Genomic DNA, 19,555 nt, shown 5'->3' on the forward strand with positions numbered 1-19,555 from the left:
TGATTCATACATGCATGCATACTATACTTTTGGGCTAGTGTTATTTACTTGGGACCTGCCGAACAAGCGACACCTATGAATGCACAAAAATACAAACTGTGCTGTTAAATAACTGTTTATTTTCTGATTATTTATCCCTGGTTTTCACAAACTTCTTCTGTAGACAACAAAGAAGAGAAATGCAATAAAGAATGCATCTACATATTTTAAAAAGTGTTTTTTCATTTAAAAAAAAGTGTTTTTCTTGTCTGCATAACTTTATTAAAACTGCAACTATTAGGCTCCGGCCGAATACGTGCCTAATCATTGAATACTTAAATCTACTATTCGGTACATCCCTAGTACTGACCAAGGGACATTTCGATGGTAGCCTCTGACCTTATGGGCCACAAGAGTCTCTAAACATGCAACAGCCACATCGCCAGTGAGATGTAAATGGAGCCCACAGGGGAAAAATTGGCAGGGTATCAAAGAATTATTATCATTATTAAAGTATTTATTGAGCGCGTATCTAGCAAAGGAGCACTTTACAATCATAAGGGGAAGAACACAGTGAGGGAAGCAGAGGAAAAGGGAGTGGGGAGCTAAAGGGAGTGTACTGATGGCCAATTGGCAGCAAGGGATCCACAAGCAACCAAGGGAGAAGACCGTGGGGAGCAGATCACAGAATCTCAGGTAGGGTGGGGAATGCAGGGTGTGTGGAGCTAGGAGTTCGGGAGGAGACATTCCTTGAAGTGGACGGTCTTGAGCTCTTTCCTGGACTGTAGAAGCGATGGGGCAAGTCTGCTCTTGATGGGGAGGAGGTTCTAGTGTATTGGCACATAGACAAAGACGGCCTGTCTTCTGGTTCTTTCCTTCCTGCACTGTCGGAGTTCAAGTCCGCACAGTTTCGTACTTCTGGTGGATTGTTGGCTGCCGGAGTTGCTGAGTTTCTCAGTGAGGTATCTTGGGCACTTCAGGTTGACAGTCTTGTAGATGATGCAACAGTATTTGAAGATGATACAGGCTTGCAGCAGGTGCCAGTGCAGTTCGATGAGGGACGGGGAAGAATCAAAATGTTGACAATAAAAATAAAAATTGTATTTTGCCCTTGAGTATTTGGTTGAGTCTGTCGCATATATTATTTCTAATGGCTAGAGTGTATGGTCAATCCACAAGGATTAGGAAGATCAAATTTAAAATAGCAGATCGGCGGGGGCGTGGCTTGAAGCGCCAGCGATTTGGACGCTTCAATGAAAGCCTCTGTGTAAAGGCCGGACGTGCTGCAGCTATTGCCGGACGCGATACATCACAAATGCCGGTAAACCTCAGGCCTCACTCATAAGTAGTGGGCGAACATTCACAGTGAGCGATGGCTCCGAAAACCGGCTGGAAGCTTAGTTATTTGAAATAAAGGCTCGGTCGTTCCCACGGCAGAGCCCATGCAAGATGGCGGCTGCTCGCTGGAACTATGAACTCCCTGTCGCCTGCTGAAAACACTAAAAAGACATTAAGAGCGAGGAACGCTCTCCTGTACCCAGCGGTTGGCGGCCGAAGGCCATTGGAGTGCTTGAGGGGTGCTGAGGGATACGCTCCTCTTTGCTCAACTCGAAGTGTCGGGACTGCGGGTCCAAGATGTCATTGACAGATTTGCACAACACCTGTCTCTGGTGCCTCGGAGACGGATGACTGTGTAGAATGCCAGCCGCCTACATCAAAGGCCTTGCGGGAGCGGAAGAAGAAGCTTTCTGTAGGTAAAGTGGCCAAGCCCCGGAAGTCAAGATCCACTGGACTTTCGACTGACAATTTGAGGGGCGACTCTCCGCATCGTCGGCGTAAGTCAGGGGGGGTCTCGGTCCAGGAGTAGGTCCCGCCATTCCTCTGCCTCTTCGAGGCACTCACGGAAGCGCCGGCATCGGTCGCCTTCCCCTCCTCGTCCGAGGACTCTGCCCGTCGGCGGGTAGCTTGTCCCAACAAGCATTCCACTCCTGCGGAATGGGATTCATTTCAGCAGGAGATGTTGGCGATTTTTCAGTCGCAGGGCTCCGGTCTGTCCGCGCCGTCGAAAGATGCCGACCGTGACCGTGCTAGAGACGCCACTCGCAAGCCTTTGGGCTCGAGCAGTCGTCGCAATCACGAGGTCCCGGTCGGACAAGGATGGTTGCTCTAAACATGCCCGTTCCAGGTCCCGGTCCTCAAAGACGACATCGACGCCTTCGGCACCGAGGTCGTCGAGGGACTCCTCGAGGTTCTGCCACTGAGGAAGCCGTCGAAGCCATCGGCACCCAGGCTCTCAAAGGACACGCTCGGGGCTCCGCCCTTGAGGACTGTGTCGAAGCCGTCAGCGCCACGCTCGACGTCGATTCCATCGACGCTCTCGACGCCTTTCGAGGCTTTGTCAGAGGTACCCCGTGGCACGGTGGAACACCCTAGAAAGGCTCAGGCCAAGACTAAAAATGTCTTTGTCCCTTTTTCTGTGCCCTCATTCCAGCCTCTGGATTATATTTCTGAGGTGGATGAAGGGTCTGAGGAAGGTATGGTTCCTGAGGAGGTAACTGACTAGATTTTGTCTGGTCATAGCCAGATTGAAGACCTGCGTCAGTCGTTGCACGACACCAGTGGTCTGGTCACCTCTCTGGAGGTGGAGTTCTGTAGGCCTGAGCCTGGCACCAATGCTGAGTCCTCCTACTGGCGCCTTATGTCGAGGGTCACGGAATACTTGGGGTGGTCGGCGCCACCAGTGAATTTTCTGCAGGATGACCTGATGGATATCCTCGACCAAGGTCCACCAACTGACCCAGTACTGCCATTCCATATGGCCTTGCAGAGAAGGGTGGTAGCAGCTTGGACTGCACCAGAGAGTCTCCCGGCAGTGAGCAAGACTTTGCTGCAAAAATACCGCCCAGCCAGTAGCGACCCCTGCTACTTGACCACGCACCCCACTCGAGAGTTTGGTGGTGCAGGTGACTACGGCACAGCAAAGCAGGCGTTGTACCCTTCCATCCCTCCTGATAGGGACGACAAGCGTTTTGATGGCTGGGTGAAGAAAGTGTTTTCTTCAGGGGGTATGGCTTTACAGGCAGCCAACTCTGTGTGTGCCTTGTCACGTTCCACTTTGCCCTCAGGCACTGCCGCAGCCGCTTCAGCTCAGTCATGAGGCCATGTCCCATGGTTCGCCGGTTGGGGGAAGGCTAGCGCAGCATCTTGTAGAGTGGCGTGTCATTACTTCAGATGTGTGGGTTCTGGAGATCATAGCCCACAGCTACTGTCTTCCTTTCCGGCAGAGGCCTCACGACAACCCACCAGGGAATCTCTCTTTGAAGAGACCCGATCCGTTCCTTGCGCAGGAAATACAATCCCTGCTGGAGAAAGGTGCCATAGAACTGGTGCCTGTAGCGGAGAGGAACAAGGGATGGTATTCCCCTTATTTTTTTATTTCAAAGAAAGACAGGGGTTTGAGACCCATCTTGGACTTGCGCGGTTTGAACAAGCTCCTCAGGAAGGACAAGTTCAAGATGGTTACTCTTTCTCAAGTCCTCCAGGCCCTTCAACTTCAGGACTGGTTGGTGTCTCTCGACCTCAAAGACGCTTACTTTCACGTGCCGATCCATCCCAAGCACAAGAAGTACCTGAGGTTCGCGGTTGGCGACTCACACTTTCAGTTTTGGCTTCCTGTCGTTCGGATTGACCTCCGCCCCGAGGGTCTTCACCAAGCTCATGGTGGTGGTGGCAGCGTATCTCAGGAAAGGAGGGATTCACGTCTACCCCTACCTGGACAATTGGTTGATCAGGGCGTGCTCTCCCGAGCAAGTCCTGGATCAGCTGTCCGTCACCTGTCACTCCCTTCATAAGCTGGGCTTCTCCCTCAACTTAAAGAAGTCCCACTTGACGCCAACTCAGCGGCTCCAGTACATCGGTGCAGTGCTCGACATGTCCCTGGGGCAGTGTTTTCCTCCCCAGGTGAGGGCCCATCACATTCAGCAGATGGTGCACAAGTTTCAGCATGCCCAGTACCCCAGCATTCAAGTTCTTTAGGTTGCTCGGCCTCATGGCATCCTGCATTCTTCTGGTGCCAGAGGCCAGGTTGCGGATGAGGTCTCTGCAATGGGCCCTCAAGATGCAGTGGTCACAGTCCTCCGGCAGGATGTCGGACCCCGTTCAGGTTGCGCCGTCGGTCGCCCAGGACCTTCTGTGGTGGGCCGTCGGTGGCAATCTGATGAGGGGGGGCTCCATTTTGGCTACCCTGGCCGGAGGGGACGATCGTGATGGACGCATCCCTCACGGGAAGGGGAGCTCATGCCAACGAGTTGACAGTCAGCGGTTGTTGGTCTCCGTCGGAGTCTAGACTCCATATCAATCTGTTGGAGCTGAGGGCCGTCAGGCTTGCCCTGAAGGCTTTTCTGCTGACTGTGCGAAGAAAGACTGTCCTGATTCTGACGGACAACACAGTGGCCATGCACTACTTCAACAAAAAAGGGGGGTGGGAGGCAGGGTCACTTCCTCTGTGCAGGGAAGCGATGCAGCTCTGGTTCTGGGCCATCCAGCAGGAAATTGCGATCTCGGCAGTTCATCTGGCTGGAGACGAAAACGAGACGGCGGATGCTCTGAGCAGGCAGAGCGCGATCTCTCATGAGTGGGAGCTGGCTCAGGAGATTCGCCTGGAGATCTTCGCCCTTTGGGGAACCCCTCAAGTGGATCTCTTCACCTCCAGTGTCAACCGGAAGTGCGAAAGGTTCTGCTCGCAGGAATTTCCTCCAAGAGGAGTCTTCGGAGACGTGTTCATGGTGGAGTGGTCCTTCCCACTGCTATACGCGTTTCCTCCAGTCCCCGTCATCCCGCAAGTGCTGCGGAGGTTACGGAGGTTCGGTTCCCAGATGAGCCTCATTGCTCCAGCATGGACCCGGACAACATGGTACCCGGACCTTCTCGATTTCTCCATCTGCCCTCCATGTCGTCTTCCCTACCGAGACGATCTGCTCTCACGGGAGAGGGGTCAGGTTCTCCATCCAGAGGTCAGATCCCTCAACCTTCACGCTTGGCTTCTGAAAGGTTGAGGTATAAGGATTGGGACCTCCCTGAAGACGTGATGGAGGTGTTGCTTTCGGCCAGACAGCCTGCAACCAAGTCCCTGTACCGTTGCAGTTGGAGGAAGTTCTGCGACTGGTGCAGGGTTAAGAATGTGGATCCTTTTTCATGTGACATTCCTGTGGTTCTGTCTTTTTTGCTTTCGTTAGCTCACAAGGGCCTGCAAGTGGGTACCATTAAAGGTTACCCTGCGGCGCTCTCCATATTTAAGCAGTCGTCTGAGGAGTGTTCTTATTTCAAAATTCCTTTAATTTCTCAGTTTCTCAAAGGGCTCACTAATGTGTTTCCACCATCACCTTTCCAGGTGCCTGGTTGGGATTTGAACCTTGTTCTAAAATTCCTTATGGGTGCTCCATTTGAGCCTTTACATTCTTGTCCTTTGAGACTGTTAACCCTTAAAACTGTATTTTTAGTTGCGGTCACTTCCGCTCGCAGAGTGAGTGAGTGAGTTGCAGGCACTTCCAGTTAAGCCACCCTTCACTGTGTTTCATATGTTATGCTAGGTTACTTTGCATTTATATAGCGTCTTATGTACCATTGGTATGGTCTGAAGGCGCTGGTAGGTTGAACGCCCTCGGGAACCGAAGGTCAAGTCAGTAGAGAGAGTAGAGAGAGTCAAAGGTGCATGTGAGCACTGGATATGTGTGCAGCTGGTCTGGTGTGGCATTCATGTAATAGCTGCTTCATAACGGTAGGTGTGGTGGTTGAGGGATCGGTGGTATGTGTTCGTTCTGGCAGGTTTTATCCAGATCGGTTCTGGCTGCGTTGGGCCTGAGGAGAATGCCTGGCTGGGGTGTGTGAAACCAGCAGTGATTAGTTAGAGTGATGTGGAGTATAAGGCAGATGTTGGTATGAGAACAGCTATACCGAATGGTGTCATAGCATCTGTGTTCTAGTTGAGTGGTGGTGTAAAGAGAAGAGTAAGCATGGTGATGTGATAAGATGGTTTACATGCTCTTTCAGACGTTACATGTATTCCAAACCATTCGCGCACTTCTATGTGATCTAGTGCATTCCATGCACTCAAGTCCATTCCATGCACTCCCAAACGTACCGCACTCCCAAACGTACCACACGTACCACACACTCCCAAACGTACCACAGGTACCACACACTCCCAAACGTACCACGCACTCTGCACCTTTCCAAGCACTCCAGTCCTTTCCACGCATGCCCTCAGATCTGTTCATGTACTTTGATTATTTCCATGAAATCCAAGTTGTTTTATGCACCTCTTCCACGTTTTCATCAGTACCTTCCACTTATCTCATCCGTTCAATTCACACACGTTTCTATTCCATTAACCTACATCCCCATTCCTCCACGTATGCCCCCATTCCAACCATATACCTCATCCGTTCCATCTAATAGGTCATCCGTTCTATCCACATCTGTTCCATCTACATACGCCCTCTGTTCTATCCACATACGTCACCCGTTCTATCCACATATATCATCCGTTCTATTTGCATACATCACTCGTTCTATCCATATACGTCACCCATTCATCCACATACTTCACCTGTTCCGTCCGCTCTATGCAACTCATCCGCATTATGCATTCATGTGCTCTACGCACTCGTCTTTTCTATTGATTCGTCCGCTTTATGCCCTCGCACGCACTACGGATTCGCCTGTTCTACTCACTCACCCGCTCTACGGGCTCACCCGCTCTAAGCACTCACCCGCTCTATGCACTCACCTGCTATTTTCACTCGCTCTACGCACTCACCTGGTCTTGCGCACCCCTCTTTTCTTACACACTCATTGGCTCTTACGCATTAGTCTGTTCTATACATTCGTCCGCTCTGTACACTAGTCTGTTCTACACACTCCTACGTACCCGGCGCACTCCTCCGCTCAGCACACCCCTCCGCTCTGCGCACCCATTATGCTTTGCGCACTCATCCGCTCCGCGCACTCATCCATCCACGCACTAATCTGCTATATGCACTCATCAGTTCTACAAAGTCGTTTGCTTATACACACTCATCCGCTCCATACACTCATCTGGTTGGCACATTCATCTGCTCCTGTGTTCTACACGCTCTTCTGCACTTCTGCACTCATCCGCTCTGCAGCTACGTCTGCTCTACACGCTCATCTGCTGCATACACATCTGCTCTACACATTCATCCGCTCTATGCGATCCTGTGTTCTATACACTCCTCCGTATTTACGCGCTTATCCGCTCTATACAGTCGTCCGCTCTACACACTCATCTGCTCTATGTACTCCTGTGTTCTACACACTCCTCCATACTTACATACTAATCCGCTCTACACGATCATCAGTTCTACATACTCATCTGCTCCGCACGCTCATCTGCTCCACACTCTCAGCGCGCTCATCCGTTCTATGAAGTTCATCCATTCTATGAAGTTCATCCATTCTAACGATTTCATCTGCTCCATTTCACTTTGTTCATTCATTATGGATTATCGATTCATGCCATAGCACTTGTCATACGCACTGGATCTGTTCCGTGCTCTCTATCCATGTACTTGAAACTTCTATTCTGTACTTTCAATTTATGCCATGCCCTCATACAGTCGGAATCATCAGTTTGTGTACTCATCAGTCTCTTGTATTCATCTTTCCATCCTCTTTATTCATTTCACCCGTTTTCATTCATTTTGTCCATTTCAATCAAAACATCCATTTAATTAATTTAAACTTCATTAATGTTTTTGTACAATTTATTCTTTTATCCACTTTACTGCTTTGGTCTGCTTTACTCGTTCTATTCCGTTTGTCCTTTTAGTTTACATTAGCGGTTATTAGTGGTCGAATTTCTCACATGGATCTTGATGTGGTATTGTTATTGGTCTTATTGTTATTCAGGAACTAGTAGTTGATTATTTTCAGAGGAAGGGCCAAGTTTTCAGTAGTTTGCAGAATGACATTAGATCTTCTGTTACGCGGATTTGTCGTGGGAGTGAGTTCCACAGCGCGGGGGCCAGGGCTGAGAATGATGATCCGCCTAACCTGACTGACTTTGTTTTAGGTATGACTAGGAGGCCGGCTGAGATTGATCTTAGAGGACGTGGCGGGTGATAGGGTTTTAGCTTGTCTTGGAGATATTGGAGTGCTCGATGAGAAATGCATAAGGTTTTGAAAGTCACCCTTCGGGCCACTGGAAGCCAGTGCAGAGTCTTAAGGGCTGGGGAGATGTGGTCTTTCGGGCCAAGCACGAGTAGCAGTTTGGCTGCAGTGTTTTGGGCCCTTTGAAGTTTATACAGTTGGTAAGCGTGGATTCCGAGGTAGAGGGGGTTTGCATAGTCCAGTCTTGATATAACAATTGATTGGACCGCAGAGAGTCTGCTGGGGAAGGGGAGGTATGGAAAGATGCGCCTAAGAGTTTTAAGGTGGTAGTGGCAGGACTTTGAGACGTTGTTGACTTGGCGCGAGAGTGTTAGGTCTGAGTCAAGGGTGCATCCAAGGTTTTTTACAGAGTTAGAGGGAGTCAGTGAGTTGCCCATGGCAGATGGCCAGGGTAGCGGGTGTGGGACAAGTTCGGAGTTGCCACATACCATGATTTCAGTTTTGGAGGGGTTTAACAAGCGGTGGCTTTGGGTCATCCAGAGCTCTATGTCAAGGAGGCAGGAGGCGAGATCAGGTCGGCTGTTAGGTTTTGAGTTCAGGAGTTTTAGAATTAGTTAAGTATTGTCAGCGTAGTTGTAACACAGGATGTTGTGTGAACGAATTATTGGTGGGAGGGTGGTCAGGTAGAGGTTGAACAGGAGGGCAGATAGGCATGCACCCTGTGAGACTCCCGTGTCGACTGGTCGGGCTTGGGAGGAATAGACAGAGTATTGTTATTTGGTACCTATCTTTGAGGACTGAGGCGATCCATTTGAGAGCGGTTCCACGAATTCCTAGGGAGTGGAGGCGGTTGAGGAGGATTGAATGATTGTGTCAAAGGCGGCGGATAGGTCAAGAAGGATTAATGCAGCGCATCCCACGGAGTCTGCCGTGATTAAGGTCATCCCAGATTGAAGTTAGGGTGGTTTCAGGGTTGTCCTTAGAGTTCGTCTTTCCTTTCTTTCAAAAAGTTGTCTCGGAATTTCATTTAAACCAGAAGGTCGTTCTTCCGGCATTTTATCCTCCTCCGCATCCTGGTAAGGAAGAGGAGAGGTGCCATAGGTTGGATCCTACGAGCTTTACGTTTCTACATTTCACGCATGTCCCGGGTCAGAGTGGACGATTAGCTCTTTATAGGTTACGCTGGAAGGCGTTTGGGACAAGCTGTTACTAAGCAGACTTTGTCTAGATGGATTATCTTGGCAATTTCTGAATGTTAACGCTTGGCAGGTAAGGACCCTCCGGTTGGCTTACGTGCCCATTCTACTAGGGGTATGGCTGCCTCTACTGCCCTGCAGAGGGGTGTTCCTATTCGAAACATTTGTGAAGCAGCCACTTGGGCTTCGGTCCATACTTTTGTACAACACTATTCCCTAGATTCCATCCATGGGCAGGATCTGGCCTTTGGCAAGGCGGTCCTTTACTCTGCAATTTGGTTGGACATTCTAAATTTCTATATTCTAAATTCTTTTTCCCTCCTCCATACGTTGGTACTGCTTTGGGAGTCTGTCATAGATATGGAATACGTCGGAGGACCCAATCCCCTCGAAGAACAAGTTACTCTTACCTGGTAACGTTCTTTTGATGGGATGGTCCGACTAAGTATTCCATATCGCTCCCTCCCTACCTGCCCCGCTACAGAATTTCTTATGCGATTGCAGCTTACGTTTCCACAAGGCTTTCTGTTGTCATACTGGCAGTAGTTTGGTGCCACACGTTCTGGGGGAAAAAACTACAACTGAGGCTACAGGCGTAGTGCGTCCTACTTATAACATATGGAGACGTCGGCTCGATGGAGGCCCCCGAGGACAGCGTATCGACGTCATTGACGCAGGATGCAGACGCCGAAAATTTTCCGAAGCAGCACAGCTGTGGTGATTACGGTCATAGATATGGAATACGTCGTCGGACCATCCCATCGAAAGAACGTTACCAGGTAAGAGAGTAACTTATTCTTCTGAAGCCAGAGAGCAGCCTGCCTATGCCATAGGACTGCACCAGAGACAATAGAGTGCCTACGGGCATGTGGCGCTCTATACTAATTAAACTAAATGTGACCAACAGCAGAGACAAGTCGCTGTAGGAAATCCCAACACACAAGGGGTAAGGGCCCAAACAGGCCCAGGAGGGATATTGCTCCTTTCAGACACCCATACCAACCCCCACAGGTATCCCAATGGCTTTATTGTAAAAGGTTTGGACACTGGAAGGCAGAGTGTCCCAAAATGATTACACTATAATTGCAACAGGCCCCTACCAATGCAGACGGATGGACTAGCCAGACCCAACAGACACCCTGGGACCCCAAGCCACTAGTACAGCTGCAAGCACAACAAGGACGGCCTAATATGAAAAGGCAACCCAAACACCAGACAAGCCAATTAAACCCACAAGCTAATTCCCATCTGTTAGGGAGAATTCTCATCTATGGCTGATTTCCCTCACCTAGTGAGTCCCCCAGCAGCTTTGCTGTACTTCTGGAGTTTATTTTTTTCCACTTTGTAAGAGCGAGAGCTTTTCCCCCACTCTTACCTGTGTTTTGCTGTGTGTTTCTATCTGTTTTTGTGATTGTGGACTCTGAAGTACACCACTTCAGTAGCCCCCTTATTTTTGTGTGTCACACAGCACCTTCAGTGCCGTGGCACAGGGTTGTATTTGAGATTTCCCTCGACTCCATTTCTGAAGCGACCACCGTCCCCCAGAAAAGGGTAAAGTTACCATTAACTTTACTTAGTCAATCTACCACAGATCCAGTACACCCCATCTTCCACAGAGTACTGGAAAGGTTTAATTCGTATCCCTTTTTATCTGTACCTCGTAGAGCATTGTTTCGCTCTTAACTGTTAGACTTGGCTGGTGGCAGTGGTATCTACCCTAACTTTTCTACTGCGATTATATTAGATAAACGTGGTACTGTTCTTGGCTATTATATTAGCCTCTAACATAAACCGGCTTGATCAAACCGTCTTTCTTTTGGCTCCGGTTGGGTTTATTCACCATTTCTTTTTGTTAAAGTCCTTCTTGTGTTTTACTAGGTTCGCCTCCTTTGTTCACTGTCTTTTAGCAGGCTTCTGTTCAGAAGCCCTCCTCAAGGTGCCTGGGTGTCTAAGTGGGCTGAATGTGAGGGAGGGGTGTAGTCACCCCTGCACAGGGTATCCTAGGAAACCCAAGTTACACTTTGTCATGATTGGCCAGGGTAGTTGTCCGGGCTGGACAACACCCTGCTGGGTGATTGACAGCCAGGCTGTGTGAATGGGGGTTTTTCGCATAAAAGGCAGGATTCTTGGGCTAGAAGTCAGAGAGTCGCCACTGGAACTACAAGGAACCGAAGAGAAGCGGAGAGAACGACGGCTACTGCAACTACCCCGTCCCGGTGAAGCCCTGCTGCAGTCCTGAGCTATCTGCCCTTCAACGATTTAGAGAAGATCCAGTCCGGAGCCTTCTTCCCTTGAGCTTGGTGGGGATAACCAGCTCATCTTCTACAGCCAGAGGATTCTCTTCCTTGGTCGAAATCGCTGCACGCTGCTGTAGTGGTCCGGATAGCCACCTGAAGAGCCTCTCCTGTTTTTAAGGAGCGCACCTTTTATTCCTTGTTGTTGCTGCTGCCGGCTTCATCCCTGTGTGGTGCAGACACCCTTCTGACGTCCTCCTTCACAACGAAGCTCCAGGAATCATGGGTCTGCGGGAAACCAACAGGAACAACTGCCAGGGCACTAGCTGCACCATTGGAACAAGGTAATGTGTTCTGCTTGAGGAAACTGGGTGAATCCCTTTTTCTTCATTTCCAAGGCTTGCCCTAGTCTTGCCTCCTTCTTATAACTTTTGCTTCCGAACATTGACAATATCAAAGTACTTTTGGCTACGTTGAACTGCCCGACTCTGTGTTCTTCGGCAAGAGGCCCTGGTGTCTTTCGACCCTGGCTCCGGCCCGTTGACTTTTGAACTCCTGTCTGAGTGTTTCTTGATTCTGCCTGCCCAACCAAAATATTGCCTCCAACTCCTTCTGGGTATCTCAGGTGTGCTAAGTGTGTTTTTGCCCCAGTAGCATTTCATGCCACGGATACACGTTTATTTAGACCGAACTGTCAAAAAGTGATCGCAATCGTATTCGCAGTAACGTGTTTTGTTCATAACACTGGTTCATTCAAACACAGGGTACTTACCTTGAGACTTACTGTACAAAGTGAATTGGTTAGTTGTAGTATATTTAACGTGTGGTTTTTATTGAAGTTTTATAGAAGTGTTGCGTTTATAACGAATGGTTTAAAAATAAATGTACTTCTATTTTTCTACCTGAAACCTTGAGTCAGTGTTTGCTTGAGTCACAGTAATTGTGGTCCCTTTGTGTAATCTCTGCTACTGCTAATATACTCTTGAGATAAGCCTGGCTGCTCCGCCACTGCTACCACTCTGACATAGTAGTACAGGCTTGTACCAAAGGTAAAACTTGTATTGCCACCTGTAGTCTTAATTGTGTGTAGTTGTCCCTAAGGGCACTGCACAGGATTCTGCCTAACACCATCCTGCGGGACATTCTGATTTTCCATACGGAAGGCCCAGGTCCAGTTCCATGCATTTTATCACCCATCTTTAAATTAGACACGACAAACCCATAGTTACCTGTTAAACCACAGGGGAATCACACAAACCTCCTAGTGGATACAGTAGCCTCTAAAAGTACCCTTAAAGCACAAGACTTTCCCAACCACATTTAGGGAAAGCCATAGTCACAAAGGGGGTGGACGGTGTACAACATGCCCACCTTTAACCATCCCAAACGCCTTAACTCTGGGGCCACTCACCACTACAGAGGCATTCCTGCTCAACCCAAGCACCCCTAGGGATATCCTGGGCATGGACTGCATCAGCGCCATGCATGCAACAATTTATTGCAGACCACAGAGCTCTTATATTCACCTACCTCAAGATTCCACCTTGGCGGTAGAGCTACTCACAGCAGTGGAAGCCTATACCTTAGCCACACGTACTGAAGTGCTTGCAACTTTGCAAATAATTTTGCCCGATTAGATTCACAATGTACAAAAAAAGTTATAGGCGATCGTCTCAAATGATGCTGGGCCGATTACTTTCTGTGAACCAGTAGCAATATTTTTTTTTTCAAATGTTCTTCTATTCAAGGTTTAAGTAACATACAACAGTTAGCTATGAGAGGCATTTTGGACAACAGCCCACTGTGCCCCCCCAAACATCTTCAAGTTTTTTCAATTGTTCAACCCCACCCCGCCCCCCACTTCCTCCTCCTTGGTATTAATTTCCCCATTCTCAAACCCCATCTTAAAACCTTCAGACAATTAAGAACCAATATCCAAGAACTGTGGCAACTGGACTCCTCTGGTGAGCCTTGTTTCAAGTTCTGTTGACATGACAGCATTGTTCCCTTGTCCATCGAGCCCTCTGCCTCCGTGATCTCCCCTCTCTCAGGCAACTACATAAATCCCTTGAAGAATGTGGTTAGGGGTCCAAATATTTTACAATAGTCACCGCACTCCATCTCAAGGGGGCCTGCCAGTCCATGGTGCCCTGCTGTCATTATTTCCATCGTGAAAATATTTTTACCAACATTCCTTTTTACCTGGAGGGTGTACACTTTTCCATTTTGTGGCTAAGCATGCCCTTGCTGCCAAAAGTAGAGATGTAACCATTTTCGCGAGTCTGACATTGTCTCCGGCATCCTCCTCCAGAACAAAAGAGAACCAACATGGGTGATTGGACCAGAGCAATACTGTCTAGATCTTTGATCCACCCCAAGACCTCATCTTGATGAGGGAGTTTCCGGGCGAGTGACAGCGGGAGAGAGCACCACTGTACCATTTTCGACTCAGCTGGTCATGCTACCGCCAAGTAGTGATCTGCCAGTAGAGTGGACTTTGACAGGGGCATCTGGACTCCCAAATACCTGATCCCGCCGGGGGACCAGCAAAGTGGATATTCCAAGGCAGGTTGTTGGGTGGCGTGTGTGAGTGGAAGAATCTCCGACTTGGAGTAGTTGATTGTAAAACCCGAGTAGGTGCCAACGTGTTTTATAGCCCGCAAGAAGGGGTCAAGGTGGGTAGCGGGGTCTCTTAAGTATAATAACACACCATCGGCGTATAAAGATATTATCTCGGGTGTATCTTTCAATCGCACTCCTCTATGGGTATGGCTCGGTCTAACATGGTCCGCCATTGGCTCTATCACCAACGCAAAGAGGACCGGGGAGAACGGGCAACCCTGTCGGGTACCCCTGAAGAGTGTACATAATGTAGATGTTAAAGAGTTGACCCGGATCCTCGCCACTGGAGTAGTGTATAGCAGTTTAATGTATCCAATCATGTTGGGGCCAATCCCCGTTGTCTCTAGAACCAGCCACATGTATTTTCACAAGACCATATCGAATGCCTTTTGAGCATCGAGTGTGATCGCAATGGCACTCGAGTCCTGGTCAATTCTAGCCATCATGTTGAAAAGCCAATGGATATTGTGAGAAGTGGATCTCCCAGGTACAAATCCCCCTTGCACCTCGTGGACCAAGTACGTCATGATTGTAAGAAAGCGGTTTGCGATTACTTTACCAAAAATCTTAGTGTCAATGTTCATGAGGGAAAGGGGCCTGTACGAGCCGCATTCGTCACTCGGTTTGTCGGGCTTGAGCAAAACCGTTATGACAGCTTCGCACAGAGAAGGAGGGAGGACAGACACACTGAATGATTCACCCCAGACCTCCAGTAATTTGGGAGCAAGAATAGCAACATGTTCCTGGTCAAATTCAGGGCCGAATCTGTCGCGACCTGGCGCCCTACCCTTTGGGAGGTCAGCGATGGCCTTGACTATCTATTCCAGCAAGATCGGGGAATCGAATTGGTCCCTTGTTGAGGGGGAGATACACGTAGTGGGAATCTGATCAAGGAACTCTCAAGTGTTGTTCACTATGTTCCGGGGGTAAAGCGTAGAGATTTGTGTAAAACTCAGCAAAAATGTCTAATATTTGCTGGTCTGACCATTGTGGAACAGCCTGTGTGTCCTTGACGGACATAATCTGGGCCTGGCCCCATTCCCCTCTTGTTAGATTTGCTAGCGTTTTCCCCAGTCTTTCATCCTCCCCTTATTTCTGTGCGGCTTGTGGGCGACTAAAGTATCGAACCTCCCTCGTGGCGTGCCTCTCAAAGACCATGAGTTCCTCGCTGATTTGTGCAAGTTTGGCAGGGTCAGCTGCTGTCGAGCAATCCCATTCCAACTCCTGGTGCCTGGATTCAGAATAATTGATGTAATTTCTAATAGTTTTCAGTACTCCCGTCTCCCTCGAGATGGACATCCCCCCCTAATATATACTTTGAAAGCATCCCAGCGGACCCCAGCCGTAGTGGCCAGAAAAGGTCTCAATGTCCACCTTAAATACTAGATCGAGGAGAGCAGCAGACTTGAAGCGCCATGCGCTACAGGTAGGCGCAGCCATTTTAAATTCCACCGACAGAGTGCTCGGGCATGGTTGGACAGTGTGCAGTTAAGTATTTGCGCATCGCCGATCCTTCCCATCAGATCACTAGACACCAAGAAAAGATTAATTCTCGAGGAGCTGTCATGCACGGACGAATAATAGGTGTATTCACACCGCTGGGGGTGGAGAGCCCTCCAAACGTCTCGGATGTAAAGTGTTGTACTATGCATGTGTAGTCTGCATGCCGTGCGTGACAAGGTTCTGGCCGCAGTACCCGTTCTATCCAAGTCGGCATCAAGTATCAGGTTCCTGGGGGGCATGGTCAACTGCCGAGCAATGAGCGGGTAAACCTACAGAGCTCCCTAGCCACCGCAAGAAACCTGCCGAAATCCTGACGAATAACCCCCATGAACGGTGATGGTGCTGCAGGGGAAGGAAGCTGGACTTACCGGGAGCCACAGGACCTAATTTGGAAGGTGGATGCGCTGGAGGACCGGCCTTAATTCGTGGTGAAGCTTTGGTGGCCAGCGGGAGGAAGCGCGCGCAATATGGCCCCGGTGGCGGACTGTGGTTGTAAGGGGCGGCTTGCCTGGTGCCCAGACGTCTAAAGGGCACACCTGCAGCTGGTGGAGGAGAGGCGCGGGGATGGCAGTCCGGTTCCGACGTGTCGGAGGAATCTAGAGGCAGCGGAGTCGGTGTGCGGCGAAGGACTGGGAGGGCCCCCCACTGCCACCTGTTGAGAGCCTGTGAGCCCGGGTGGAGGAGGGAGGCGGCGAGGGGGAGCGCCGCCCGGGACTGTTGGAGAGGTTCGGCCCATCCCTCCCTCGAGCGGAACTGACCGCCCCCCCCTGGGCTGGGGATCGGCATCAGCCCGCAGGCTGCAGACAGCGGCGTGGCCCCGGTGATGGGGGCTAAGGAGAAGGAGGTACGCCACAGGGAGATTGGAGACGGTGGAGGGGCTGAGGAAGAGCCGGCGTGTGAGTCGGGTTGGCGGAGACGCGGCCCCTGGCTGGATCCCGCTGAGTGGAGTTTCCTGTTTGTAGCAAGTGTGGGGTTCAGGAGTGGCCCCCCAGGTCTCTCTGGGTGGTGCAGGCGCAAGGCAGGTGGGAGGGGTAAGCGCCCCCCACGGTGAGAAGGAGCGGTGAGGAAGGAACGTGGGGGCCCCTGCAGCTGGGTTGGAGGGGCTGGAGGGCCCGGGCTGAGGGCCAGCCAGGTGGCCCACCACCGGGGTCTGCTATAGGAGCCTCCACAAGGAACTTGAGTAGGAGTTTTGCCGCCTGGTGGCCCCACTAGGACAAGTGACACTGGACTTCAAAGAGTGCACCTTGGGTAGGGCCTAAAGTACTGTGCTGTGACACCAGTGGGAGCTGGTTTGTTTTGGAGTGGGCCTCCCTGGTGAAACAAGAGGTGGTTGTGAGTGCTGATCTTGGGATTTTAGTGTCGAGCTGAGGACTCGGTGGCCGAGGGGCGAGGTTCGCCTCCGAATTCGCCATGGGCAAAAGCCAGCAGAGAATCGAAAAGTATGTGGAGGCGAAGGACGGAGGGCACAGGCAAGATGGGCCTGGGCACCAGACAGGCGAGGGACCTGCAGGAGGGGAGGCAAATGTGGTAACTTTGGACTCGCTAATGGAGGCGATACAGGTCTCCAGGACCACCCTCCAGGAGAGCATCAAAGAGGTGGGAGTGGACGTATCCCTGGTGAGGGCGGACCTTTGTAAAATGTGTGAAAGAGTGACGGAAGTGGAGCAGAGGGTCAGTACGGTGGAAGACGATGTCCAGAAGCTAAAATACCAGGTGGCGGGCCTGGTGGGAGCGGCCCGGGTGCTGGAAGCTAGAGCAGAAGATGCGGAGGGGCGCTCCAGACGTAACATCCGTTTGGTTGGAATACCTGAGAGGGAGGAGGGCCCCAGTGCAGAGCTTTTCGAGAAGAACTGATCTTAAAGACTTTGGGGATTAAGGGTCTGTTTGCCCTTTTCATGGTCGAGAGAGCCCACAGGGTCCCGGGCCGACCACGCCGCCAGGGGCCCCTCTGAGGGTAATGGTGGCCAAAATTATGAATTTCCGATGTCGGGATGCTATCCTGCAGGACGCCCGCAAGGTGGGCCACTACAAGATTGGGGGTGCTAGGTTGCAGATCTTCCAAGACTTCACGCTGGAGGTGCAGCGCCAAAGGAGGTCATATGATGCTGTGAGAGGTCGGCTACGGGAGCTTAACTTGAAGTATATGATTTTTTTCCCCGGCGAAGTTGAAGGTGTTGTCGGGGGGGGGGGGGGAGTCTTGGTTTTTTGCATCCCCAAGAGAGGTGTGGGACTTGCTAGACACGAGGTTGCAAAAGGTGGATCCTCCGCTTGGGGGTCCTAAGGAGGCGGTGGCACCAAGAGGTTGTGGAGCGGGGATAAGGCAGGAGAGAGGTGAACAGAAGCTAGCACCGCAGGTTTGATCTATCTGGGTCCGGGGGGGATATGATACTGGAGAGGTGGCAGGAGGAAAGTAGTGGTCCCCCCAGACCAAACAACCCTATTGGTGGCTAACCCCGGGGAAGGGGAGGAAGGGGTGCTCAGAAAGCTAATGGGTTTACAGTTAAGGGGAGGCAGGGATGGGGGGGATGGGTCCCCAGGGAAGTGGGCTCTCCTATAGTAGTTGGGGGGGGTTTGGGAGTTGAAGAGGGGGAGGTTAGGGGGGTGCGGGACAGGGAGGGGACAGAGTGGGGTGGGAGGTGGTACTCGGTTGGGCGTTTGGGTGCCAGGTTGTGGACAGGCACGGGTGGGGGGGAACTGGGTATATGGATGAGATGGGAGGTCTGGCACAGCAGCAATCAGGTATGTGGTAGGAGTAGGGGTGGAGGTGGGTGTGGGTATTAAAGATGTTGGGAGAGGGGGTAACTTGAGTGAAGACACCAACTTCTTAGATGGGTAGGCCGGGGAGTCTGAAAATTGGGACATGGAATGTTCGGGGGTTGGGGAGCCATCAGAAGAGGCAGAGAGTGCGTGAGTTCCTGAAGCGGCAGGGGATACAGGTGGCCTTGATACGCATGTGGGGGCAGAGATGCTGGGGAAACTGGGGAAAGTGTGGGGAGGGCAAATAACTGGTACGACATATTCAACCCAGGCTAGGGGTGTGCTTATTTGGGTGCTTAGGGGGGTACCATTGAAGGGGGAGGCGATATCAAAGGATGAAGTGGGTAGGACGGTACTTGCGCAGTGCTCGCTCATGGGAGGGCAGGACCGTCTGCTTGGTTAATTTGTATGCGCTGAATGTGGATGACAAGGAATATTTTCCCTCGGTGCTTCGCATTATGGGAGCGCATAGGGGGAACATGATAATCTGGGGTGGAGATCTTAATTGTCACCTGGATGAGCAGCTAGATGGGTCCGGAAGTAGGGGGGTGTCTAAGAGGTATAGGACGTGTAGTCTTTGTGGGATAATGCAGGAACTCGATTTGGTGCAGGTGTGGAGGGAGAAACACGGGGAGGAAAGGGGGTATTCCCATTACTCTGGTGTACACGGTTCCCATTCGCGGTTGGATTATATTGTAACAGGAAGGCATTGTAGGCATTTTGGCAAGACAATGTATCTGGGGCGGACTCCATAGGATCATTCCCCTTTGGTAGCTACGTTGTTTGGGGCCGATGAGAGGCCCCCGCGGCGGTTGTGGTGATTGCAAAGGGAGGCGTTGCGGGATGGGGCATTTGTGGGTGAGCTTAGAGAAGGGATTTGAATGTATTTCGAGCTGAACGAGGGTTCGGTGGAGTCTAGGGGAGTGCTTTAGGAGGCTTTCAAGGTGACTGTGAGAGGGAAATGTTTGTCTATGACAGTAGGGATGCGTAAGCGGCTCCTGGATACGCTGCGCCGCACGGGGGCTCAAGTGGCTATACTAGACAGGGAGGTGGCGAGGGGCGCGGAGGTGGGGGAGGCCTTGGTGCGGGAGCTGGAACTTTATCAGGGTACTCTGGCAGTGCTGTCGCTCTTTG

The 19,555-nt window shown here is 50.9% G+C and overlaps 1 protein-coding gene across 1 annotated transcript in view; it reads right to left on the bottom strand.

Moving 5' to 3' along the window:
- KIF13B (kinesin family member 13B) overlaps positions 1-19,555 on the bottom strand; it is a 1,451,009-nt gene that overhangs the window by 143,481 nt on the left and 1,287,973 nt on the right. The window lies entirely within an intron of this gene.

The sequence above is a fragment of the Ambystoma mexicanum genome, chromosome 4p (assembly GCF_040938575.1).
Source record: "Ambystoma mexicanum isolate Mex_15411 chromosome 4p, UKY_AmexF1_1, whole genome shotgun sequence".
Lineage (NCBI taxonomy): Eukaryota > Metazoa > Chordata > Amphibia > Caudata > Ambystomatidae > Ambystoma > Ambystoma mexicanum.